At 42.0% G+C, this 26,835-nt stretch overlaps 1 protein-coding gene across 1 annotated transcript in view; it reads right to left on the reverse strand.

Annotated features, from left to right (window-relative positions):
* rbfox1 (RNA binding fox-1 homolog 1) overlaps positions 1-26,382 on the reverse strand; it is a 455,321-nt gene extending 428,939 nt beyond the window's left edge. The window contains exon 1 of the mRNA XM_085785152.1: positions 26,166-26,382. The gene's annotated coding sequence lies outside the window, so the exon portion shown is untranslated. The remainder of the gene's footprint in view (positions 1-26,165) is intronic.
* Between the last annotated feature and the right edge of the window lie 453 nt (positions 26,383-26,835).

Raw genomic sequence — 26,835 nt, forward strand, 5'->3', positions numbered from 1 at the left:
GGAGGATGGCCACAAATGCAAAAATGAAAAGTGAGCTGATGGTGTTAACTAGGGCTGTCAGAACGAACTTCGCTATTCGAATACAATTCGAATGTTAGTCAAAATGAGAACATTCGAAGGTGGAAACTGATGTTCGAACGTTTTTAACGAGGCAAATTAACGTAGTGCGTCGCGACGCTGAGTAGTACACATGTTGATAAAACAACATGCAGTTGTTGTTGTGCACAAGGCAAAGCTGCAGCTTCAAATATACGAGCAGAGTTTTTTTAATTGCCCGTTCATTCGGCTGCCACGGTGCGCATATGTGTCCCCACACTACACGCACACCTTTTTTTTTTTTTTTTTAATTGATAGATCCGCGGACCACTTGTGTGCTGATCAAGGATCAGCTGTGATCTGTTGCACCACAAGTTACTCTGTGCCCTCCCTGCAGCCCCCGCAAGGCGGGGTGGCGCCGCCGCCTGTGAAGCCGTGTTTCCACCAAATCAATGATCCTTCTTTTTTTTTTTTTTTTACCGCAACATATGGTTCACGTCAAGATAAGTTATGTATTTTTCCATAGTCTTTGTTTAACACTTAGAGACTTTTGGTTAAGTAACCATGGACAGCTCCTATGCAGGTTCGTTCTGCTGTGTCGTTGTCGCCACCGTCATCGCTGCCCCCCCCCCCCCCCTATAATGAGCTAAAAAAACATTAAAAATTTGAATATTAGTTGAATATTTAACATAAGATGGGTTAGAAATTCGAACCTGATTTTGGGGGAAGATTGACAGCCCTAGTGTTAACAGGTTTAAATAAACATATTGTTGAGGTACAGCAAATAAGAAATACTCTACAGGAGATTATCTGTGAGAGAGTAAATGTGGTTGGTGAAGGAAGGAAAAGATAAAGTTAGGAGAAGATGGCACTCTACATTGATCAGCGGTTGCTGCAAGAACTTAAAGCAGATATCAGTGGAATGTTTTTGTTAATATAAGTCCTAAATAGTCCTATTTTCCGTCAGCAATCACTTACATGAAGTATTTCAGCCTAAACACGAGTCTCTCCGTCACTCTGCTCTGCTGTAACCCGAGGAGAAAATTTTCCTTGTGGGATACAAGTGTTATCCAATGAGGGGAGAGAACGGCATGAAGGGCTGTGTGTGCAGCCAAGGGATGCGCGTGAATGTGGTGACGTAGCACGAGGACCAATTGATGCCTGACAAGGGCGGGGGCTGCTAACTCATGGTGCGTTCAAGGAAACTCGTACTTTGTGTTTTTCCTTCCTGTGAAGTCATACCAGTTCGATCTGGTACGAGTTCACGGGTCGGAAGTTACGAGTGGCCGTTATAGGGAACTTTCACAGACAACAGGACGGTAAAAACACGAGCTACGGGTTACCTGGAACGCTACCAAGTCGTAGTTGTGACTTGAAGCTGTAACTTACGGTTTCAAAAGCCTGCCTTGAACACAGCATTAGCCGAAACGGCCGTGCCGCTGTTATCTGCTTTAAAAATGAGTCTGCAGCCTTTAAGGATTGACTGTCATCCATTGCACCACAGCACACAGCTCAGGTAGCACACTAGGCAGCTGGTCAGTGCTGTTTCTAGTCTGACCATGGAGTTTTCTCATTCCCAGCAGTCTGGTTTTATTCAGGGTGTCCCAAGCATGTATAGAAACCCTTTGTACTTGGGGTCACATTCGAGTAATTTCCAGTGTTTGGTGATGATCTGTTTGACTTGAGATACTGTGGAATACTCAGAAACATAAGTATAGGCATAGGTATGTTGAGCCCAGCTTGAACCAGCTATCCTCATCCAAACCTCGTTTTTGTTTTAATAGAGGTAGAAACGTAAGGGACATGGTGGTCAGTTCAATGTACACTGAACCCACACAAACTAATTGGCTGTCCCAGCAAGACTATGGAAACTATAGATGTGTTCATGTGCACATTGTGCCAACACATTTGATACTAGGCTTGCAAAGGGGTGGAAAATTTCCAGTAAATTTCCAGAAACTTTCCATGTGAAGTTAAGATGGGGAATTTTGGAAATATTCCAAATTAGAAACTTTCCGTGGGAATTAATAGAAATTTAAGGGAATTAACTGGAAATTGGGGGTAATTTAAACAAACTGTATCATATCCAAACATAAATGTTAATGTTATTTTGTTATAAGCAGACATCCATGCAAAATAATACAATTAAAAAACATTTCAGATTTATTTGTGAGTAGAACTTTATCAAGTTTTAATTCTTTTATGAACAATCAATTCTTTTACTTAACAACAAAAACATGAATGTTGAGTAAAATATTACTAATTCCTTCAGTTTTGTAAATTTCAGATTTATTCCCGTTTATTCCTGTTAATTCCCATATATTCCCAATAATTCCCATGGAAAGTTTCCAACTTTGAAAATTCCCGATATTTTGCAACCCTATTTGATACCAAATCATTTAACCATCACCACTCAGAAAAGATATACTGTATAAAGTAAAAGAATTTATTAACTGCCTTTCCACTCATGTTGTTTATGTGTTGATTTGCCCCTGTGGTCTTATGTATGTTGGCCAAACGAAACGTAACTTCATATTGCGTATTGCAGAACATAAAGTGGCCATCAGAAACAACAGCCTGGATTACGCCATCACCAAACATTATCAGGACAAAAACAATGCCTCTGCTGCCTCCCTCAGGTTTATTGGGATTGAAAAAATAAATCCTAATCCCAGAGGAGGGAATATCATAAAACAGCTGCTGAGAAGAGAGGCCTTTTGGATCAATGAACTCTCCACCATCGAGCCTTTTGGTATGAATGACTCACAGGACCTGAGTTGTTTTCTCTAAACTTGGTCGTTGTGATAACTGTTTTGTTGTTACACATTTTTTCTTGCAGTGTGATTGTGGTGCGCCACTCATAATTAGGCTATTTTATTGTACTGCATTGTATTCTATTCTATTCTATTGTATGTGGTGGGTGTATTGCTTCTATTTCATTTGAGTATTGCTATATTGTTCATGTCACACAGATATATTTTCTTAGTTTTCTTAGAGTTTTAAACTTTATTGACATTCGTGTATGTTTTGGGTTATGTGACCAGAAGGTACACTGTAAACCTTTGATGTAAATTTACAGTAAAATCTGAACAGTATTTTACTGTAAAACTGTTATACAGTATCATACTGTAAACTGCAATGCAATCTGGGAGAAAAAATGTGATTACAGCACTTTAAGAGAAGGCCCCTGTTTTACAGGATTATACTGTAAACAGCAGAGCATCCTGGGAAGGTGAAAAGTGCGGGAACAACAATTTCAAAATCAACGACAGCAACCTTTTTTTCTGGAAAAAGTTTTTTTTTTTTTGCAGCTTGTGTGTGTGTTTTTGTGTGCGCAGTCACAGGAATGCTACCTGCTCATCCTCTGATGTCCGGAGCTGTCCACTGGGTAAGTTCACATTAATTTATCTTTTTTTCCTGACTTAGGAGAAGGTTTGGATTTTTTTCCAGTTGAATTTTCTGTCATTTAGAACCGTGTTTGATCAAAGTTGTTGAAAATTTTCATTTTCAATGAGCTATAGCTCAATTTTCATTCAAGCTTAGCTAAAATTAGAGCATAGCATTGTGTAACTGTTTAACATTAAAACAACACTGATGATTTTACTGGTAGAACTACTGGTCTAATTTATGCCTGGACTAACGTTAGCACGAATAGCCTACAGGTATTTTTTGCAAGCGCAAATTTTCGTCCTCGTTTAAAAAAGAAAAAATCTGTCCACACCACAGAAATATCTCTGTGAAGAGACAAACTTATGCCACGCAGGCTCGCTGTCCGCTGTGTCAGTGCTTAAATTTGAATGACAGCACTGCTCGTGAGAGAGACAGAGGGAGATTGTTGTGTCAGATTATTTAGTCCTGTAACAGTTTGACTTGTCCATTTTTTCACCGATTTTCCACGTTGGTCCTCTGCCACAAGTTGCAACTGACCTATACACAAATTCGGTGAGCGATTTGTGTATGCTGCCATCTTGCGGCGGCGCCATTGCTGCGGTGACATATGTTAAGTCATAGTAAACTGATTAGGCTGCATTTGTGATGTTTAGTGCCCCCCAGTAACGGATTAAGGTATCTTACATGAAAACTAATATCAATTTAGGAATTAATCATTTGTTTGAGCGATTAGCAGGAAGGATTAGAGTAACAGGGAGATAAGAGACTGTATCATAACATACCAGTACGTTATGCGTGCTGACGATAGCAAGCCAGCAGCGGGATATTTAACCCTCTAGGCGCCAAAGTCGCATTATTGCGACAGGCAGCATGCTTGGATAAAACAGCCCATATCTTTAAATCTACTGCCCTATATTGTTACTGCTTGGTACCACTAGATGGCGAACACGTTCAGCTTCAATCCTGACGTCATTTGTGGGTGTGTTTTTCTACAAAATATCTGAGGAAAAAAAGTTTGATTGGCGCACAGGCGCTCTGCTTTTTCTCGCGGAGCTCACGCAGCTCACGCAGCTCGGAGCGACCAGGAAGTGATCTTCAGGTCTTGAGAAACACCGTGCGCCCCCCCACACACCACACACCACACACACACACACACACACACACACACACACACACACACACACACTCGTCAACCCCCCTCCGCCTCCCTCCCTCCCTCCCAGCCCCGCCGAGCCGTGTCGCGGTAGTACCGCGGACTAGTGGCGGTGCCGGCGGGGCTCCTCGCTCGTTTCAGCCGCTGTATGACAGACTCCCGGCCGGGGGAGAGGAGGGTGGGGAGCCCCGGCGCCGCCGACGACCGGGAGACCCCCCTCCCTCCCCCAGCCGGGGGGAAGTCTGTCATACGGCGGCCGAAGCGGCCGAGGAGTCCCGCCGGTGCCGCTGCTCGTCCGCGATACTACCGCGACACGGCTCGGCGGGGCTGGGAGGGAGGGAGGGAGGCGGAGGGGGGGGGACTGTAAATGTGCTCCAATCACACCCCTGTTCCTTTACTTTGAGGATGAGATGTCAATATCATTTTTTTCCCTGTGTTCCAAATTCAGTTTTACTGAAAGTCACGGGCTGCCACCCGGTGACGTCACAATATGCAAATTAGATGAGTACATTTACTCCTATCACAAACTTTAGGTCATTATGAATATTTTTCTCATTTACACCATAGATTTATCCCTGACCATTTAAAAGCTACAGCCTTGTGAAATCCTGAAATCCAAACTTAATATTTTCCTAAATAAACTCTGGCGCCTAGAGGGTTAATCATGTGGACAGGCTACATGAATAAAAACAACAACTTGTCCTTTGTTTTAGATATTCAAGAACATTTTATTGATCAGCTGGCCTCCGATGACCAGAAAAAATGTCAATTACAGGTTTCTTTTATGGTCAAAATTACCTGAGCTGGATGGGTCGGACATATTTTACACCGGCTTTTAGACGACCATGATCACATCATATTGAAGGGATCAGTGAGACATTCACAGACAGTCCACTTTTACCACGATGTGAAGGTAATGGTGAGAAGGGAGAGGAGCCAGGTTGTACAGGTCAGCTGTGACTGCGTCGCTGGCGGCTGCTGCTGCTGACACGCTGTGCGTAACGTTACGGTCGAAACCATAGAGGTCGAAACACGGACACTCCTCCTGAAGTAAGGGGCTGTGTTCTGCTGATATTAGAGCAGCCGAGGACAGCACATGTCCAAGAGAACAGGTCCACTTCTTGGCGCTTGCATTCAAATGCCCGTTTCACGCACAGAACCCATCGCTGCCTGACTGGGAGCTGTCACCGCAGTAATGGCGGCTGCTCGACTAACGGTTATTTCGCCGAATTGGTGTATACCTAATACAGTTCTGTGGCAACCGTTTTGCGTGCGAACGGCGCTCCGTTTAACATTGCTACACTGAACAGGATTTAAAAAAAAAATATTATTATTATTTCTCCACTTTTTTATCCGTTTAAAAATATATCCGTTTATGTTGGTGAAATCGCCGTGTTCGTGAGAAAAACGTTGTTGACAACAATGAGAGTGACAGATGTATTGATCCTGATGTAATATTTTTCCCATTCTAGAGCCTGTGTCCATTTCTGCACCAAGGCAGATGTCCAAGTGCATCCCGGACCCACACCAAACTTCGTCCGTCCCTCTCTCATCTAGTCCCCCGCTCCTCCTGCACTCTGTCGTGCGCACTGGCGCACAGACAAACAGGTCATGCGCATGGTACTGTATTTCCTCACAAATACAAATTTGTCAGTGAGTTACCAAATATCATTATGCACTGTAACTGAAATTTCTTTTTTTTTAAAGTTAATCTTCTCAAAAGAAGAAAACAACGAAAAGAAGATGTCTACTTGTGTTGCACTGTTTTTATTGCAATAAATATTTGAAAATGAACTGCAAAATGAATATTGTCTTGCTGTCATTTCTTTATTATTATTATTATTAGTAGTAGTAGTAGTAGTAGTAGTAGTAGTAGTAGTAGTAGTAGTAGTAGTAGTAGTAGTAGTAGTAGTAGTAGAAGTAGTAGTAGTAGTAGTAGTAGTAGTAGCCTATTACAGTAACATCCTGTAATCATCATCGTCATTAAATACAGGATACTACTGTAGATTAAAATACTGTAAATTTACAGTAAAATACTGGCAGCAGTTTCGCCAGTAAACTACTGTAAAATTACAGTATTTTGCTGTATTTACAATTACAGCAATATACTGTAAATAAGACAGTGAATGCCATGACTTCCTGTATCTGGCCGTTCAAATTAAAAGCCCTCTAGCCTTTCAGGCCGGTGTGACACACTGCCCGCAGAAGCTGAGCGCGCGCCTTCTCTGGCGCTTGGCTGGTCGCACTGGGAGCGTACTTCTCCTCCTCTCCCCGTGCCCATCAGACATCGACTGCAGTCGTCGTCCATACTCGTATTCGGTTCCAGGGTGCCATTCCGAAGGGCCGCCACTCCGAACGTTTACTTTAATTTGTCGGAAAGCCGACCCTTAATTATTTATGGGAAAAGGGTGCCATTACGAACCTGAAAGAAAGGGTGCCATTCCGAACCTGAAAAAATCTTGAATGGTTTATAGTCCAGTAATTTTAGGCCAAAAAAGGGGTCAACGTTAAACAAATTGCAACAGAAGCAAACTCAACTGATTTTGTATCCTCAACATGTCCTGAATGAGGGAAAAAAAGCCCCGAAGAATCCCATTAGGGGAAAGTTTCGAAAAACACCCAAACATATCCCATTTATACGAATATAAAAAGTTTTTTTCACGTGAATAGGGTAACATTTTTAACCTTTAGATATCTCCATGAAAATTACTGAGTTGATTACTTACATTAAGACAAACAAAAAATGTATTACAAGTTTTTTGAAATTATTTGTTAACATGAGCAAATTTGCATAAATCTGCATAAATTTGCATAAATCGCACCGTTTTGACGGCACATGTATATATGAAGTTGCTGTGGTGGTACCGGCATGAAAATTGGAATGAGTTGACTCCATCGGTCAACCAACAAGTTGACCACTTTAAATTTCAAGATGACTGCAATTTTTCAAGACATCCACATCCTTAGTAGAGCAGGTAAAATGTCTCTATTAATGCTCATGGGCCTAAATTGGTTCCATTCCTTAAGTTTTTTAACTGTAATATGTTAACAAGATTGAACAAGACATTTTCACCTGCTCTACCCAATGTTTAGATCAAGTGCTGTATGTATGCAAATTAGCCATATGTAATTGGATTATGCACTGTTGGCTCATGTCATACCTGCTCTACTAAGGATGTGGCTGTCTTGAAAAATCAACCAAAACCCGGCCATAGCAGCGTATTTCAGTTTGTGCGAATAAGGGGATTTTACAGTCATCTTGAAATTTAAAGTGGTCAACTTGTCGGTTGACCGATGGAGTCAACTCACTCCAATTTTCATGCCGGTACCACCACAGCAACTTCATATATACATGTGCCGTCAAAACGGTACAATTTATGCAGATTTATGCAAATGTATGCACATTTGCTCATGTTAACAAAGAATTTCAAAAAACTTGTAATACATTTTTTGTTTGTCTTAATGTAAGTAATCAACTCAGTAATTTTCATGGAGATATCTAAAGGTTAAAAATTTTACCCTATTCACGTGAAAATAAATGTTTATATGCGTATAAATGGGATATGTTTGGGTGTTTTTCGAAACTTTCCCCTAATGGGATTCTTCGGGGCTTTTTTTCCCTCACTCAGGACATGCTGAGGATACAAAATCAGTTGAGTTTGCTTCTGTTGCAATTTGTTTAACCTTTTCTCATAAAATGACTGGACTATTACGGCACGGAGTAAACTAGCCTAATTGCGGTGGTAGCGTAGTGGTCAGAACATCTGCTTTTGACGCGGTGGATCAGGGTTCGACTCCCGGGGGAGATACATAGCCTATTAACTGCGATTTTATTGGCCTCTACCTAACCTTTTTACTAAACTTAACCAACTCCTTTCTACATTGCCTAAACCTAACCAAAGCACAGAGCAAGGACATTTATTTTCAGCAGGAGTGCCGCGGCTGCATCAGACCATGGATGTAATGCATCAGACTCGCACCTGGGTGAAACTTTGGAGGGGGAGGGGGAGGGGGGGGGGGGCGGTCGGGCGCTGTCCCCGCGGCGCGTCGTGTCAAGGCGGGCAGGAAGTCAAACCACGAGAGAATCCGGTCAATTTTCAAAATAAAACACATTCGGAACGGCGGCCCCTCGGGAAGTTCGAAATGACGGACCTTCGGGAATTTTCGGACTGGCAGACCGTCGGAATGGCGGTCCTTCGGAATGGCGGTCGCCCCCCCTCGTATTCACCCGGTTTTCCACACACACGTGAGTTTGTGTGTGTGTCGTGTGCAGACACAACTGACAAATATAGACGGACAAGCAACAACTTAATTAATCATCATTTAATTATTTTATTTTGAAAATTGACCAGATTCCCTCGACTTTTCTGTGCCCGACTTCCTGTCTGGTACGATCTGGTCTATCCAGCTTGACAGACAGCACTCGCGGCGCGCGTGAAAAATAGAACTGAACCGATCTGAAGCGCTGCAGGCGCGCGCACTGCGCTCCACAGAGCTCCACAGCACTAGATGTGCGACCAGGCAGACCGGTTAACATGTGCGCCTATCTGAAACTGCCTCCGCTCCAGGGCGCTGCGCTTCGGTTCCACTTGCAGTGCGACCAGGCCAATACACGGTTCAGTCATACTGTAGATTTTGACTTAATTTTGACAAGACACAGCTCCAAATGTTTTTTTGTTTTTTTTCTGCAACCAATCAACCAATGAAATTTGGGTGGGACTATTTGGGGGCATCCATAGTTAGAACATATATACAATTCTTAATATGATATGAAAAGAAAACTAATGAAAAAAGACCTGTCAGAGCTGATCCACCTGTTGGTCACTTATCTAGCTTTTGTCAGCTCTAACCAGTCTGTCCATTCTGCTCTGACCTCTCTCATCAAGACAGTTACTGCTCACACTTTTTGTTGTGAAAATCCAGCAGCGTCAGAAACACTCCAGTGACCAGTGTCTGACACCAAGAATCAAAGTCAGTGAGACCACAGAGATGATTGCTGCTGTATGAGTCACAGCAGCCTCCTGAACCGAGGTGAATAATTGCAGTCCGTGTGGACCTGTTGACAGGGTTGGTGACTCCTGATGGTCTGAGAGAGGGGGCAGAGCGGAGAGATGCTCACACTGCAGACTGATCTGCCCTGTTTGTGTTTGCTGAAGAGATTATCTCTGGCTCCGAGATGTGAGGCTGTGGAAGTGGAGTGAACTTCATTCAGTCTGTCCCTGCCAAGGAGCTAACAACGGCAAACATCTGTCTGCAGGCGTCAGGCACACGTCCTGTCAGCATGAAGAGTGACAGACTTTCTCCTGTAATCCTGTCTGTACTCAAAGTGATTGTTACAGTGGACAGATGCACTGATTGAGTATCTTGGTTTCTGTATGTATTTATATACAAGCACATCTCAGTAAAGTAGAATATGATGGAGGTCAGCAGGCTTCTCCATGATAGCGTAGCTACTGAACCAGACTAATGCTGTATTCAAAACCGCATACTATACTGCTAGTACGTACTGATTTGGCCAAAATGTAGTATACAAACAGAAGCAAAACCTGCAGTACGCGAAAAATTCCCAGATGTCGTACACTCTTAAAAAGTAGACTGTTAAGTAGAACCGTATAAGGTTCTTCGGCTTGTCCTCATACGAGAACCCTTTTTGGCTCCTTGTAGAACCTTTTAGAAAGATTCCACCTCGGAGGATACTACCTAGAACCCAACATAAAGGGTTATACCTAGAACCATCTGTGAAAGGTTATACCCAGAACCCCCAATGAGAGGTTTTACAGAATACCCTTCTATGGTGTATTGGTTTCACCCAGAACCCTTACTAGGGGTTCCATCCAGAACCTTTCAACAATCGCTGAAGAACTCTTTCTTCCAAAAAAGGGTTCTCTGAATCAAAATGGTTCTTACTGTTACTTATGGTGCGTTCCAGGCAACCCGTAACTTGTGTTTTTCCGACCTGTTCCTATGGTTACCCGCTGGAACGTACAGTTAAACTAACTTCCCACCTGTGAACTCGTACTAGATCGATGTACTCCCAGCTCCCAGTTGTAACTCGTAACTTGCCTGGAACGCTACGAAGTCGTAACTGGTGACTTGAAGTTGTGACTTACGGGTTCAAAAGCCTGCCTGGAACGCACCATTAGTGTTACCAAGAACTTGGTAAACACTAAGGGTTCCAGTAAGAACCATTTTGATCCAGAGAACCCTTTAAAACCCCTTTCCTGAAAAAATGTTTTTTCAGAAGTAAATGGCTCCAGGTAGAACCTCAGCCCTTCTAGAAGAACCCCTATTTCTAAGAGTGTACTAGTTAAGAAAAGAGACCTTTCTGCTGCAGATATTATATTTATATTTTTAGCCTCATAAACCAGCCTATCCCGGAAATGCATTTCATTTCATTTCACAGGGAGAGTCTGGCCTGAAACCCTCAGAAGGCCGAGCCAATCAGCGTCGCTGCTCGGATTTCTGTGATTGATACAGCACGTTGGCCAATCAGGGACCGACTAGTGCAAAGCCCCGTCACTACACTGTGCGACTCTTACCACAACAAACATGGCAGAGCTATCTAGCAGTAGCAGCCTAAAAACAGCAATAAGGGAAGTTCTTACTGAAATACCATCCATTACAGCAATTAAACGAGCAAGAGTCGGCGCTTGTTGAGTTTCTTGAAGGAAAAGACATTTTCGCTGTTCTTCCAACTGGATTTGGCAAAAGTTTGATATACCAACTTGCACCGTTGGTGACAAAGAAAATCGTACCTAGTATCAATCCAATTTTCATTGTTGTTTCACTGCTCGTCGAGCTCATCAACGGCCAGATAAAAGAGGCATCAAAGCTAGGAATCACTACTATGCGGCTCAATGTTCACAGTGACATGCAAGAGGGGCGATGCCAGCTTGTATTCGGCAGTCCAGAGACCTGGGGCCTCATGTATCAATGTTGCGTACGCACAAAAAAGTGGCGTACGTCATTTTCCACGCCAACGTTCAGATGTATCAAAAGTGAAATGACCGTGGAAAAGTACGGTGGCCCACGCCAACTCCATAGCTGGCGTACGCACGTTTCTACAGCAATTGTTCCTTTGGCGACACTTAGAGGTGAAGCTGTGAAACTGTTAATAATGTGAAAACAATTAGACCTCAGAGTAATGTGCACATCAGAGACATGAACAACTAACCCATCCACATGTTGCAATTAGATAAGTGGATAGAAAAGCATGCGCAAAGTGGTGCAGAAAATAGCATCAGCTTTAGTCTTAAGATATTGCAGATGGTGCAGTGCGAAGTGCACACGAGTCCCGGAGGTTTTTTTTTGCACATATGACTCTTTTGGTTTCCGAGGGCAATTCTCTTGGAACTGAGCGCAGTGCGCTGCGACCGGCCTGAGCGCGCGACACGGCGGGGAGCATTCATCCATTCAGATGCTGACCACACTGTGAACAGGAAGCATTTTTATACTATAAATGTACAGATCATATGTGATGCGTAAATGTATCACATATTAACAAACATTGTGGCGAGGTGGCTGGTTCAGCGCACGATTCATTCATTCAGCACAGCTGGGGACAGATTACAGGCTGGGACTGTATGCGCGCAAAGTAAATGTACAGTATTTGTTTAATTGTCCTATGTAACCCCCCGATGCACACTGAGCATGTCCGCCCAGATATCACACTGTCAGTGACTTTCTTTTTGCTGGTTAAACTACACAGACTGTGTGAAGTACTTAATGTCAATAAACACATGCGTAAAGTTGGACATGTGTCTTTATCAGCCTCCCTGGCGCACTTCTGCATTTACTACGCGATCTGTGTATAAAAAAAGGCAAATAAAATTGTAAATCCATTTCACATAATTTAATTAGAGTACATTGTCTGCTTTCATTTGGGATGACAGCGGTCCTCCGCTTCACGTTCACCTTTATATAACACACACACTCTCCCACCCCCTTTGTGATGGTGCCGGAGGACGGCAAAAAAAAAAAAAAAAAAAGATGTTTACACGGCTCAACTTTATCGAGGAGCACCTTCAACTCAAATTTGGTTAAATTGCTGTTCCTCACAGTTTCTCATGGTGTTATCTGACCGTAAAGAGAAGGGAATCTTTGGTGCAGGCCTTATTTACATTGATTTTGCATATTTAAATGGAGGCGTGGACAGGGAGGAGATTACCACTTCGGCATGTGCGCTCAATTCCACGTTGATTGGGATGTACAAAGGAAAAGTGCTTGGATCCATGCGTACGCACACTTTGATACATCAGATTTTCTTTGTGCGTACGACAGTTTCTGGATTTTGGCGTACGCCATGTTTCAGTATGAAATCCACGCAAGTATTGATACATGAGGCCCCTGGTTGCTGAATGAGAAGTGGCGAACTATGCTTGCAAATCCCGTGTATCGTCAGAACCTCAAGGGGATAGTCGTCGACGAGGTCCACGTAGCGTACAAATGGTAAATATAAGAACAATGGGCCTCATTCACCAATATCTTCTTAAGAACCTTCTTAGATTCTTTCTTAAGTTGTTCTTAAGAAGTTCCTTAAGAAAACCCTACGTCAGATTCATCAACGCGTTCGTAAGCCTCAGAATTGTTCGCAGCTGTGTTCCTACTTGATGAATGCCATCTCCTCGTAAGTTGAGGGCGTGTGCCAGGTGAGTCTAATTAACATAGGATTAGCATAGGTAACTGCCCCATCAATGCCCGTAAAAGGGCATGAGACTGCAGGGCCGTGTGCAAACAGCACCCACAGGCACTGAGCAGAGGAGATGAAGTAAGAAAGAAAGTTGAAATGCTCAAATGAAAATCTGGGAGGGAGCACCAGACTCCAAATGTAAAAAGAACTTAAGTAGTGAAGTGGCGCTACTGCGGCAGGAATGAAACAAAGAAACAAACAAAAGGCTTATATTTAGTTTATATTTTTATATTTATATTTAGGCTATATTTAGTAGCGTCAGCAGTGGATGCAGCTCTTCGGTTGTTATCAGAGAGACCACACTCTCACGTGTGCCATCATAAATATTACCATATTATCACATATGAAAAAAAAAACAGTTGTGTGTAGTGTGAACACTTACAGTAAGTGCACTGTTGCAGCCCGCAATTAGGAAAAAAAAAAATCATATCGGCAGCTGTATGCCCCCCGCCCCCAAAAAAAAGATATGATATGAATTTAGTGTCTATAATGTTTTTTAAGAGACTGCAATGATTTGTCAATTATTATTATTAATATATATGATTATTAAAAACATCATAAAAGATAAGAAAATAATTCTTATTCAAATCATATAATGTCATACAACTGCAGAACAAAAGAAAACGCTATAATCGGTTATTTTTGCAAAAGTCTCAGCACCTAAAAGTGCGTAAGTATACTCCTGACTGTTCTTAGATTTTGTTCTTAGTTAAGAACAAATTCTGGATAAGAAAACATTCATGAATGCCACAATCTTCGTAAAAACTTCGTAAGTAGGACTTAAGAACAAATTTGTTCTTAAGAACGGTTCGTGAATGAGGCCCATTGTATTTGTATGTAGGTCTCCTGTTACCAGGGCTCGACAGTGCGAGCCCCTCGTCGCAAATGCGAGTAAAAAACAGATCAGTGCGAATTGTGAAATGCAATTAGTAGCACGTGTGCGACTACCGAATTTTACCGTTCAATAAATGTTTTATGATGTGTTGCGAACGTTTGGAGGTTGTGGCCGGTTGTGTACTTGAATGCTGCCTCAGCAGAAAAAAGGAGACTGCACGCGGAACCAAACCGAAGCGCAGCGCCCTGAGCGGAGGCAGTTTCAGATCGGCGCACATGTTAACCGGTCTGCCCGGTCGCACATCTGGCGCTGTCCGCTCCCTGTGTGACCAGCCAAGCCCCCGCGAAGGCCCCGCTCCGCCTCCGCGGGCAGTGCGTCCGTACACGTAGTGTAAAGCGAACTCGTTCGTATGCTCACAACCCAAAGCAACGGGCGATGTTGTTGTTTTTTTATTCCGTGCATGTACGTGGAGCTGTGCGCCGCGGTTCTCTAGCTACGTTGCTGTGCCAGGCAGGTGTTTCCCACGGAGCTCGGCCCCGTTTGAAAGGAAGCCCGTACTGTATGTGAAAAGACGTCTCGTCCGCGATGTAGAATGTGTAGAAGAGAAACACATTTCAGGACCACTGACTTGAATAATCGGGTCAGACAAATGTAAACACACAAGGCTGAACATCACTGGACAGTTCTGTTGGGATTATACAAAAAAGTAAAGTAAGGTAGAGCTGTCAAGATGTAGGCTATGCAGTATACTGTAGGCTATCACTCATTTCCAATGTACAGGTGCATTAGAATATCATGGAAGAGTTTATTAAGGCCTATGTCACTAATTCAATTCAAAAAGTGAAACTAACTAACACATTATATACTGTAGCCTATATGAAGACCTGAAATTCAGTATTCCCAAAAATGTAAATACTACAAAGGACCTTTTTTTTCCTCTTTTCTTTAAAGCATTTTTAATATAGAAATGTTGTCCATCTATATGCACTCAATACTTGGTTGGGGCTGTTTGATTTGAACTACTGGAAATGGACTTTTCCATGATATTATAATGTATTTAAATGCACATGTATTATGTTAATGGTGAGTGTCACCCCAAAGATCTTTTTTGGTCCTGACCCGTTGGCATCCCTGTTAAAAAGCTATGAATTGAACTGTTTTGCTTATAAATGCCTCCTCATTGACCTCATATCACGTTATTATTTAAAATTATTTGTGTGCTACTAAAATTATTTGTGTGCTACTAGATTTTTCAACTTAGTAGCACACGTGCTACCAGGGAAAATGCTAAGCGTCAAGCCCTGCCTGTTACTGTTTAAAGTTATGCTTATTTGTGTTGTAGTTAGCCAACAACATTGTGACCAGTGCTTGTCATAATGTAGGCCCAATGTTGTCTTTGAACAACAGTGGCATTTAGGCCATCAGCTTCATTGTGAACATGCTAATTAAAAAATACTGTCTTAACTTGTTTTAACTTGTATGAAACACAAATGCAACTGGATCTGTCGTCCTGTGGCCACAAGCATAGTCCATATGATGCCAGACGAAGAAATATGCTTTGATTGTCAGCTCCTTCATGTTGATAAATCTTCTTAGTGTGTGTTAGACGGCCGTCTTTACAACAGTTTTCATTGCAGAGACGGCAAAAATCATTCATATTGGATTCGGCCATAATGTTTTTCTAGTAGTTTGCTCGCGGTTACTAATGCTAGTGCTAGTAGAGCCGTAGCAGAGAAGCTAGCGCATTTGGATGACGTCACTTATTTTGAAACACTGATTGGCTGAATGGGGTTGTCTGTCAATGCTAGGCTACTACTCGCACCCACCCCATACACTTACAGGGGGAATGAGGCCAGACTCTCCCTGTGAAATGAAATGAAATGCATTTCCGGGAGAGGCTGGTTTACGAGGATAATACTTAAAGGACGATTCTGGGCAAATTCAACTCGGGGGTGTATTTTCCTAACATTTTAGGTCTCAAAGCCGCAATTTTTTTCCACAGACAGCGTCAGATGGCTACTCAGACATGCACCGAGAAGTTTATTTACTTCAAGCAAGCTTGAAGTGTACATTTTTTCCCACAGACAGCGTCAGGTGGCTACTCAAACATGCACTGAGAAGTTTTTTTTTACTTGAAGCAAGTAAAGAGTTGATATTCCTGTGTTTATGACACAAACGGTAGCTTTCCCACTGCACGTGAACACACCGTGCACGGCAACTTGGGTCTCGCGCGAGACTCTGGGAGACTTTGAATTAGATCTAGTTTTACAAACATGTCGGCTTGCTTGAAGTAAATAAACTTCTCGGTGCATGTTTGAGTAGCCATCTGACGCTGTCTGTGGAAAAAAATTGCGGCTTTGAGGGATGTAAACAGCCTAAGCAGCGGAACTTCAATCCGCTCCCATTCATTGCTGCCGTGGCGATGCAGGGACAGACACAACTACTGCAAAACAGGAACAATTAAACTGAAAATCTTCAGATTCCTTCTTTTAGACCTAAAATGTTAGGAAAATACACCCCCGAGTTGAATTTGCCTGGAATTGTCCTTTAATGACCATAGCTCATTACAACCCCACTTCAAAAAAGTTGAACTATCCCTTTAAGACCCACCTTGACATACACTAAAATTTGCCACGTGAATGTTAACAAGATAAAACAGTTGATCATCACCAGAGGGGTCTTTGACAAATAGAAAGTTAGTCCACCTAAACTAGGTTGAGATGAACTGACACTTCTGCACATGCTCCAGTGGTTGCCAGTAAAAAGCTTTTCAGACAACTCACTGTAGCAAAAAAAAAGAAAAAGGGGGGGAAACCAGACATAATGTCAGTTCTACATGGTTACCACAGGTTTTCATGTTCAGCTCATCAGCATGTAACAAAGGTCTTCATCTTCTGGGCTCAGCTGCTGCTGTTTTCTGCCAGTGTGCTCCTCTGTGGCGGCAGCAGGCACATTTTAATCACTTGCTGGCAGACAAAAAAAGAGCGGTGGAGGAAAAAAAAAGATGAGAAGTATCTGCTGCTTCCTGAGCGAGAGAGGACGGGGGGGGAGAAGCCCCTTTAGGTTCAAGGGAGTGGGGGGGAGTGTGTGCTCCTGTTGACTTTGCTACAACAAATATTAATAATGAGAGATTAAAGATATCATTCACCTTGTAGAGTGAGCAGTGGGGACTAGCGGACATTTATTGCCTCTGCCAAACACAGTGGAGTGTGTGAGAGGCTTCCTGTAGACGACACCTTTGACTCAACACTGTGAGGAGACAACAGGATGGAAACTACCCCGGAGCACAGCAAAAAGCATTCAGCCATTAAAAACAGCTGTAAACAGTACTTAATGGTACATCATTAAAAATAAATGTCTTGCTTATGTATGTTGGTGGAGAAGTGTTATTTGTTATATATGTATATGTTAATAGCATACACATTTACTGTCCATGGGATTAAACTGGAGTCTTAAAATGTGTTTGTATTTCATGTACCAATGATGTGTGTATGATGTTCACAAAACCAGCTGCAGGTGACATTTTTAAATGTGTTCCTGAAAAATGGCGGAGCTTGACATGCTTGAGTACATAGTATAGTATGTGGGGTCACACATTGAACACACACTTGACATTAAAGGGATAGTTCACCCAAAATTGAAATTGCACTCATTATCTACTCACCCTCATGTCGACCAAGGGCTGGGAGAAGTTTCAGAGTCCTCCGTGGCTTCTCTGAGTTACAGGGGGTCTCGGCATAGCAGTGCATGTCCATATAACGGTTGCAAATGGATACCAACTGTCTTCGTAAGAAAAAGACACACCAAAAAACATCCAAATACCTCCATGCTGCTCGTATGTAATGTCCATCTTGAAGCCCCGAAATGCGAAATTGTCCCGAAAAAAATTAAATAAGTCTATATTTCAAGCTTGTTTTGTAGCGGAAGCTTCTCGAAGCTCCTCTTCCCGGTTTGTCAAATTTGGACGAACTGGGAAGAGGACAGACCCTGGTTCATCCAAATTTGACGAACCGGGAAGAGGAGCTTCCGCTACAAACAAGCTTGAAATATAGACTTATTTAATTTTTTTCGGGACAATTTCGCTTTTCAGGGCTTCAATACAAGACGGACATTACATACGAGCAGCATGGAGGTATTTGGATGTTTTTTGGTGTGTCTTTTTGTTACGAAGACAGTTTCCATTTGCAACCGTTATATGGACATGCACTGCTACGCCGAGACCCCCTGTAACTCAGAGAAGCCACGGAGGACTCTGAAACTTCTCCCAGCCCTTAATCCACATGAGGGTGAGTAGATAATGAGTGAAATTTCAATTTTGGGTGAACTATCCCTTTAAAGCAGAAGTAAGCAATCCCGGTGTTTTGGCTAACTTCCTGTCAGCCGATGGAGTTAGCAGTCCCCGCCCTCGTCCCTACGTCACCACATTCACGCGCATCCCTTGGCTGCACACACAGAGAAGACCGCCCCTTTATGCCGTTCTCTCTCCTCATTGGATAAAGGTTGTAGGATACAAGGAAAGTTTTCTCCTCGGCTTACAGCAGAGCAGAGTGACTGACAGACCAAACACTCTATAAGTGATTACTGATATAACTATTTAAGACATATTTTAACACAAACATTCCACTTACTTCTGCTTTAACCTTTAAAATGTCACGCAGCAAAGGTGTCCATGAAATTTAATTTACAGATTTTTAAAGAAATCAGGCATTTTCTTCATAACCTGCTGGTCAAAGCTGGTTAAAGATGCTTTGTTTGTGTGTTTCATGGTTTGGCATTGATTTAACTATTCAACCCCACCATCTTAATGAATTCATGACACAAAGGGCTGACAGTGGTATTTAGATCACCACTAGAGGGGGCTGTGATGCACAATTTGAACTGATGCAGCCATGTGGAAGTGCCTCCACTGACTTTGATTACTTAGTTAAGCCTGGACAATCAGCATAGGCGGAAATCGGTAGGGGGACGCAAAATAATGTCTTTTAATGTTGTTGTTTTTTAAAATTAGCTTTCCCCGCATTTACACACAGCAGCAGTAGAATTTAATGTCTGCAGTGTGAGCGCTCCATTAAAACAAAACAAATGCTGCAATTTGCACCATAACTTTTTTTTTTTTAAAGTATATATTTTTTGGCTTGTTTGCCTTTATTCGATAGCACAGTGAGATAGACAGGAAAGGGGGAGGCAGAGAGAGGGGGAATGACATGCAGGAAAGGTCTGCCCGACGCGGGACTCGAACAGGGGACGCCTGCGTTGAGGACTGTAGCCTCTACATGGGGCGGCCGCTTTAACCACTGCGCCACGCACCGCCCCTTTCTTTTTTTTTCTTTTGGAAATGCCAGATTTGGGACCCCCTCGAAAATTAGATGCTACATCTCAAGGGGCTATCCCTCAATAAATTAAATTAAATTTTAAATTATATGTGAGGACACTCGGTTGCATTAAAAATCCAGGTTTGATTTCTGGGTGGTCCCCAATATTGTTATGTGAATTTGATGTTCAGTGAGGAAGAGAATGGGAAAAAATGCCACAGCAAAAAAAAGGGAAAAAAAGTCCCACCTTGGATTTACGGGTAGCCTGCATCAATCATGTGCCCCCGGACAACTTAATGGTCCTTCAGCAGTATTTCCCTTTACGTGATACAATGTTTGGTGACTGCTACACCAACAATACCTACCGTATTTGCATATTAAAGAACAATCAAATTGTGAGCAGAGCCATGGTAACACCATGGACTCAAGGGTACTCTGTTTCCAGGGTTGGCGATACTGTTGGCTATGTGAAAAAAGACTACAAGTCTGGAAACTAACAAAAAAAACAAACATCTGGAAGCTCAAGACTGACAGCTGGTGGAGATCTGCATATGAAGCCAAAGTTGCATTGTGGGAAATGTAGGTGGAAGGTTTTAATTTTCAAAAGTTCAGATAATGTTTCCACAAACAGATCAGCAGGTAGAGATAAGGAGATAGAATCACAAGAATTTTAAAGAAACACGAAATGCAGAGTCTTTTTCATTTACAGAGTAAGTGATTCCTCATTGATTAGTTGAAATGGATCAAGCGTTTCGGTGTCAGCAGGTGGACCATGTTTTGCCTGAGCTCTTCCAATATTAACTCAGACCTTGTAAACAGTTTCAGTAGCTTGTAAATCCTCTCCTCAGGACTCGCTGTCTGCTGCTCAATTATAGCCTGCTCAGTCTTTCAGCAGGTGATAGTTCTTTTGACAGCAATAATGTTTCATGTGGCAATCAATACATAGGTACCCTGGTTGTTGCAAACAGCAGACCCCCACCCCTTCCAGACACACACACGCACACAAACATATACAGACAGTTTTATATATTCACAGTGTAACCAATCAGTACAAAGGGAACTTTCTCTCTATAAGGGTAAGATACAGACCAGGGGCCTCATTTACTACTAAATTTTCACGTCCGGCGAAAAGCCAAAAATGGCGTACACCCAAAATATTTACTCCCTTTTCAGATCTATCAAACTGTGCATACAAACAACTGCCCGCAATTTCCATTGATAAATCACACCGGACCCAAGAAAAGTGCAGATGTGAACTAGGGCTGGGCGATATGGCGATATTAGATCGTGAAGGATTAGAGCGTGTAGACGATCTGCCAAAGTGCAGAGATCGTAGGATCGTCTGGGGCACATTCTATAAACTGCAGTTCTATGCTGCAAAGCGCAAACAAAGGACATTTGCAAAGTTTGCTAAAAGAGATAACAACAGTTACTTTAGTTTGTATTTTTATTTGACCCTTTTCAATCAGCTATTTAGTGTTTTGATATACTTAAAATCCTGTTAAAATGACTGTGTTGAATAAAACAAACAGTAATGTCTTCATTAATATTTTACTTTCATGTTTATTGAAAGCTACCTTTTATGTTGCAAGAGTCCACTTTATCAGAGTGTTGTTGTTTACCTTTTACTATGTTTACGTTGTTTGCACATGTTGGCAAAACTGCAACTATTTAGATTAAAATCTGTTCAGAAAGGTTCTTTGGCCTAAATTGTCTGTTTTTCTTTTTTCGATTTAAGATCGTGATGAAATCGAAATCGTGACTTCATTTTTTTTAAAATCGTGATATGATATTTTTGCCATATCGCCCACCCCTAATGTGAACATGCCTCATATTCCGCCCTCTATACACCCAAACACAACCATATATGGTCAATGCAAATCAGCACGTGCATATAAAGTAGCCATGTGCACTCTGGAAATGTGTGGAGTGACGTCAGTGGAAGATGGCGAAGACAACGGACGGAGAGCGGGGAAAGAAGTGGAATTTCTCTTAAAGTGAGATACATGGCAATATCAGGCAATAAATAGTAGATAGTCAGAAAAATTATCTTGCATTGAAATAGGCTACAATAAAAACAAATAACTCCCAAATCTGAATGAAAGGGAGCATAAAGAAGAAGAATCATATTTAATATGCCTCTTTATCCCAGAAAACTTTTTTTCACAAACAATGTAAAGCAGGGTTTCCATTACTTTGCACCCCTTTCCACTATACAGTTACAGCTCTACTCGACTCGGACTTGCTCTCTTTTTTCTCTCCTCGTCAGCTCCAAGCACACTCGTCTACACCTCGTTAAGCGTACAGCTATTTCATAGCTGTAGGGGCCAGTGCTCGGTGCGATTGCCCCGTGGCCCTAATAACTATAAAGACAAAACAATATATTTATCGAAAATGGACCCAGAGGTTAACAAGTGTGGGTAATGTAGATTCATCTACATTAATATGAGGCTCTTTTATAACCAAAAGAAAACTCCCCGGGGTCTCTTTAAGTCTGGTCTGGATAGGCTCAAGCAACATGAAAAATGTCCAACACTCTGGTCCAGAACACCATATATCAACAACATCTGTCAGCACCGCATATGAGAAAAGGAACTAGTTATATTAAAGCGGCTTCGCAGCAGTGGCCAGGCCAGGTAATTTCATGCATTTATTCATATTTATTGCATTAGCTGAGGCTTGAACCTCGCAATCTCTGACAAGAACCGTCCCCTAACTCATGGAGCTAGCTGGCTAGAGGTGAGACCTGTGTGGCTTCCCAAATTGATTAAGCCAGTTTCCAAGATGACAGCAGTTGTCAAGGCAGATTTTAAAACAGCTGTCAAATTTCTGTTATCAAGACAAAAAAACTGAAAATACATATATTGCATCTTGACAGCATGGAAATGTTGGTCATTTGTGTTTTGCTCCATAAGTAAAAGTTGAAGATTTTCTTGTTAATGTCTCCTGTTGTGCAGTAGTTGTGTCTGTCCCTGCATCGCCACAGCAGCGTATAATGGGAGCGGACAGATCTTAGGCTGTTTAGGCTGTTGACATCCCACAAAAACGCAATTTTCTTTCCACAGACAATGTCAGATGGCTATTCAAACATACACCGAGGGGTTTGTTTACTTCAAGAATTGTGGTGATGTCATCATCCCTTCATCATGCTGCTATTAGTCTGAGCAAGTATATTACTGTAACAATAAATTCACATATAAATAGTCACTTATAGGGGACATATGGAAAACAACAATATGATCAACTGGGCGGGGTGAAGAGATGAAATGCTGCCCCCTAAGGATATGGAGCAAGCAATTCAATCTAACACATTACAGCTTTAATGTCCATGCTGCAGTTACCAACACCTGTGTAATATGTCTGTCTGACCCACCACAGACAGCTCTCCACTCTGCAGCTGCACTGCAAAAACTCAAACTCAAACTTATTTCCAGTAGAAACAATCTCATTCTTCTTAAAATAAGACTCATCACATACAAAGTAGCTTATTTTTTTAGACACTTTTTTACTTCATTCAAGGGTATTTTTCACTTAAAAAAATTAGAAAAATCTGAAATGAGTTTTTCTTTCTTATTACAAGCACAAAAAACTTGCTTTCACTGGCAGATTTTTCTACTTATTTTAAGTGAAAATTTGTTTGACACAAGTGAAAATGATTTAAACAAGATAATTTTTAGGTGATGAGTCTTATTATAAGTGGAAAGAGGTTAGTTTGACTAGAAATGAGACATTTTGACAAGAAATAAGACAAATATTCTTGGAAAGATTTGGGTTTTTTGCAGTGAGACAGTCAGTAAGTATCCCCTCCAGTCAATATCTCTGTGCACCTAAGTGTGCCACTCCCTTCATCCCAACCAGTGATTGTCATTTCAGATGGGTGGATTTATGAGACTAACATGCCACGCAGCTCTGAACTCTTCAGTCATATAATGGTGCTGTCCGGTAAGGCCTTTAAACAGTCCCTCCAGGATTTCGCGGGCTTTTTTTTGTGATTGTTGCGGCCTAAAATGCCTGATTTTGCGGCCACATTTTGAAAAAATTGCGGTGCATGTTGCGATGTTTTAAGCGCTTTTGTTGCGATTAAATTGCGGGAGACAGCTAAAGTTGCAAAAAAAGTTGCAGTTTTGTTCTGAATAATTAAAAATCAAAGGAAAATTGAAAATTTTGAAATGTCACAAAATAATGTGAGGTCCTGTTATACCAGCAATTTTCCACTTGTTAAGAAAGGCACAGGAAAATTATATAGAGTTGAAAGTTGTTTTACTTTTAATTAAAATGTCTGTTTAAATATCGTGGTAAAAGAACTGTTTTAAAATGCCATTAAAACAGTCCAGTCTTTGAATAAAAAGGGGAGGGTGGCTACTCAAGTCCAGGGCCAGGGCCTTAGGATGGGGGAAGGGGCACCTGGCCGCCGGCTGCTCTGCTCCGGCCCTGCAGTGGCGCACTCACTGGATTCCCCCTCGGCGAGTGCTGCGGGGTTGACACAGCCTCGGGTGGTCAACCAGGACAACTCACACACTCAACACGTTAAACTCAGCTTGTGTTCCTTTACTTATCACTTTGTGCACGTTGTATCAAGTTTCTTGCCGTCAGCCAAGCCACGCTGTTCCTCCGTTGACTCACTTTCAACCACCGCTCCGTCCAGACTCGCACTCTCTGCTGTGTAACTCGCGGAAAGCACCGACTATTGGTCCAATTTGCGGAAAGGTTGCGGTGATTGTCCAAAATTGCAAGATCGCAAAAATTTGCGGGGATTGGTTGAATTTGCGTTAATTGTTGCGATCGCAACATTGTGAATTCCTGGAGGGACTGTTTAAACTGTAACTCAGCACTGGATCCCTAGCTAGCTAATGCTACCCTATTGCCCATGTATTTTCAAATTATTTAAATCATCATCTTTCCAATTACTTACTGACAATGCCAACTTCACAGAATGCATTAGAAAACATATACATAGTATGACTTTTATTATTATTATTCCACTGCAGCCACCACTATCATGCCACTCTCATTTAAATTATTCCACATTCATGAAGTCAGCTTCTGAGTGGTGCATACCACCCATCGTAAACACATCTCAGACAGTCTTAACCCTTGATTTAAAAATATGAATGCAAATTACTTTATTAAACCCCAAAGGGAAATTCATTTGTCTGTCAGCTCATCACCATTTACAGAAGAATCAAAAAGCCCAATGGCTAAAGGTACAAAGCTCTATATTAGAAAATAAGAGTTAACTATAACGTATAAGTTATAGTTCAAATAGGAGAACAAGGTACTAAAAGTACAAGATATTAAGAGAACAAGGTAGCTTTGTACTTAAAGTGCAACATAATAATATAATTGTCCCACATATATATCTAACTTAATAATATAGAAATAGAACTTCATTCAATAAAAAAAAATCAAAAAGTTTTAATAGGATTCAATGGGGGGGGGGGGGGAATCCAAAACTAGCCTTTACTGTTGTTAAAAGCTACTGTTGATATTATTGTGTTACCATGCATCAGAGACTGAAGATGAACTTCTGAGATTAACAAAAAGGAAATAAATACCACACATGGCCTTGGTCAAATGTATTCATCAGCATTAAGACAGCGAGAATAATAGGAAACACAAAAATGCTCTCAAGGATTCATTAATGTACAACTTTGATAGCGTGATTTAAGTTGCACAGTTATGCTGTAACAAATCAAACAGCTTTTGTGACTGTATGAGCTAAAACTGTAAAAAATTAAGCTCACTCTCTGATTCCTGGATAGAGTGGCAGCATGTGACCAAAGTCTTATGGAGGTGAAAAACTGTTATGTGTCAAAATAGAATAATTCCCAAATATCTATCGGTTGTAGATAGCCTACAGGTTTTGATAGGACAACATCTGGGTCTGGACCTCAGCTGACAGCTCACTCTAAATAACCTAAATCAATAATTCCTCATCACAAGTAGTTGTGGACAGTTAATGAGCTCCTGTTTCACAGCAGCAAAAAATTGAATCCAGATGCAAAAACCACAAAGTTCATTAAATACATGACATGGTGCATCAGTGTATAGACTCAGATACTGGCTAATTCCGGTGCCAGGATCTAAGACAGAGTCGGAGGCATTACAGACATTGTGTCAGAATCAGAGCGTGTCCAAGTCAGACACAGACAAACAAAAGAGATGCACTGCTCAGCTAGAATGGCAAGACAGACGGAGTAGAGAGAAATACACCACAAGGTAGCAACCCCCCCCCCCCCAACACCAATACACCTGATCAGCCCTGCAGTCAGGCTAATGACCAAAGTTATTCAATCTTCTCTACAAGCTTCCCCTGTATTTGTTAACAATGCCCACACTTTTAATACCTCCTGTTTAACACAACCAGCCTGCGGTGACATCATGATCCAACACCTGAGGCAACAAGATCAGCAATTCATAAATAGCCTAAAGATTTTCATTGAGAAAAAAAAAAAAAAATCAGCACTTCATCTCAAGTAGCCAAAAGATCTGAGCAACAGATTCCACAGTTATTATTGCAGCCACATGAATCCAGGTGCGTTTACTAAGAAGCCAGTGGAGTTGATGCAATCCAAACAACTTCAGCATCAACTCCATAGGTGATCCCCCTTTCCACCTCAGTACACGAGCCGTGCACCATCATTCACTCTCATTAACTTGATCCGCGGACAGCTGAGCAGAGCGGGTCGCCCCATGCTCACCCCGTCACCCCCCCGCTGTCAGGTAGAGAGAGAGAAATCAGCACCTCACCTTCCTATTTCATGTCAGTGAGCAGGCTGAGCCTCGAGAAGCGCTGGATGAATCGGAGCAGCAGCGGTACGCCGCAGGTATTCTCCCCCGGCTTTCAGACCGCAGTCGCCGCGTTGCTCACCTGGCTGCGTGCCGCTGGACGCTCCGCGGTGAAGAGACACAACCAGCTGCTGGGACTCTACCTCTCTCTCTCTCCTTCTCTCTCTCTCTCTCTCCTTCTTTGCTCCAATCACCAGCAGCGATCGTGAAGTTCGTCATTCCAAAGCCCACAGACCGGAAACTGTGAGATGTTGTCTTCAAAATAAAATGAGTGATATAGATAGGCTACTGTATCTGAGGTTTCATGGTCACAACGCTTTATTCTCTTCAGATATGTTATCCTGAATTATAGCCTATTATAGAGACTGGTGCAGATAAGAGCCTCAACCCCACCCCAAAAAAGAAAATAGAAGAAAATTCGAAATATGTTAAAGAAATAGAGAGGTAGAAAGAGGTGATAATTACAAGCCTGTTAACAGAAAAAAAACAACAAAAAAAAAAAAAAAAACGATGCAGTGTACAACATCAACAGAAAATGTGACAAATGGCAAAACAGTTTTTATTTTGAAGCCAGCAACATGTCTTAAAAATCAAAAAGAGTAACTTGTTTCCTCAGTTCCCATATTGATTT

The sequence above is a fragment of the Trachurus japonicus genome, chromosome 8, assembly GCF_045865225.1.
Source record: "Trachurus japonicus isolate A0001 chromosome 8, Traja_1.0".
Taxonomy (NCBI): domain Eukaryota; kingdom Metazoa; phylum Chordata; class Actinopteri; order Carangiformes; family Carangidae; genus Trachurus; species Trachurus japonicus.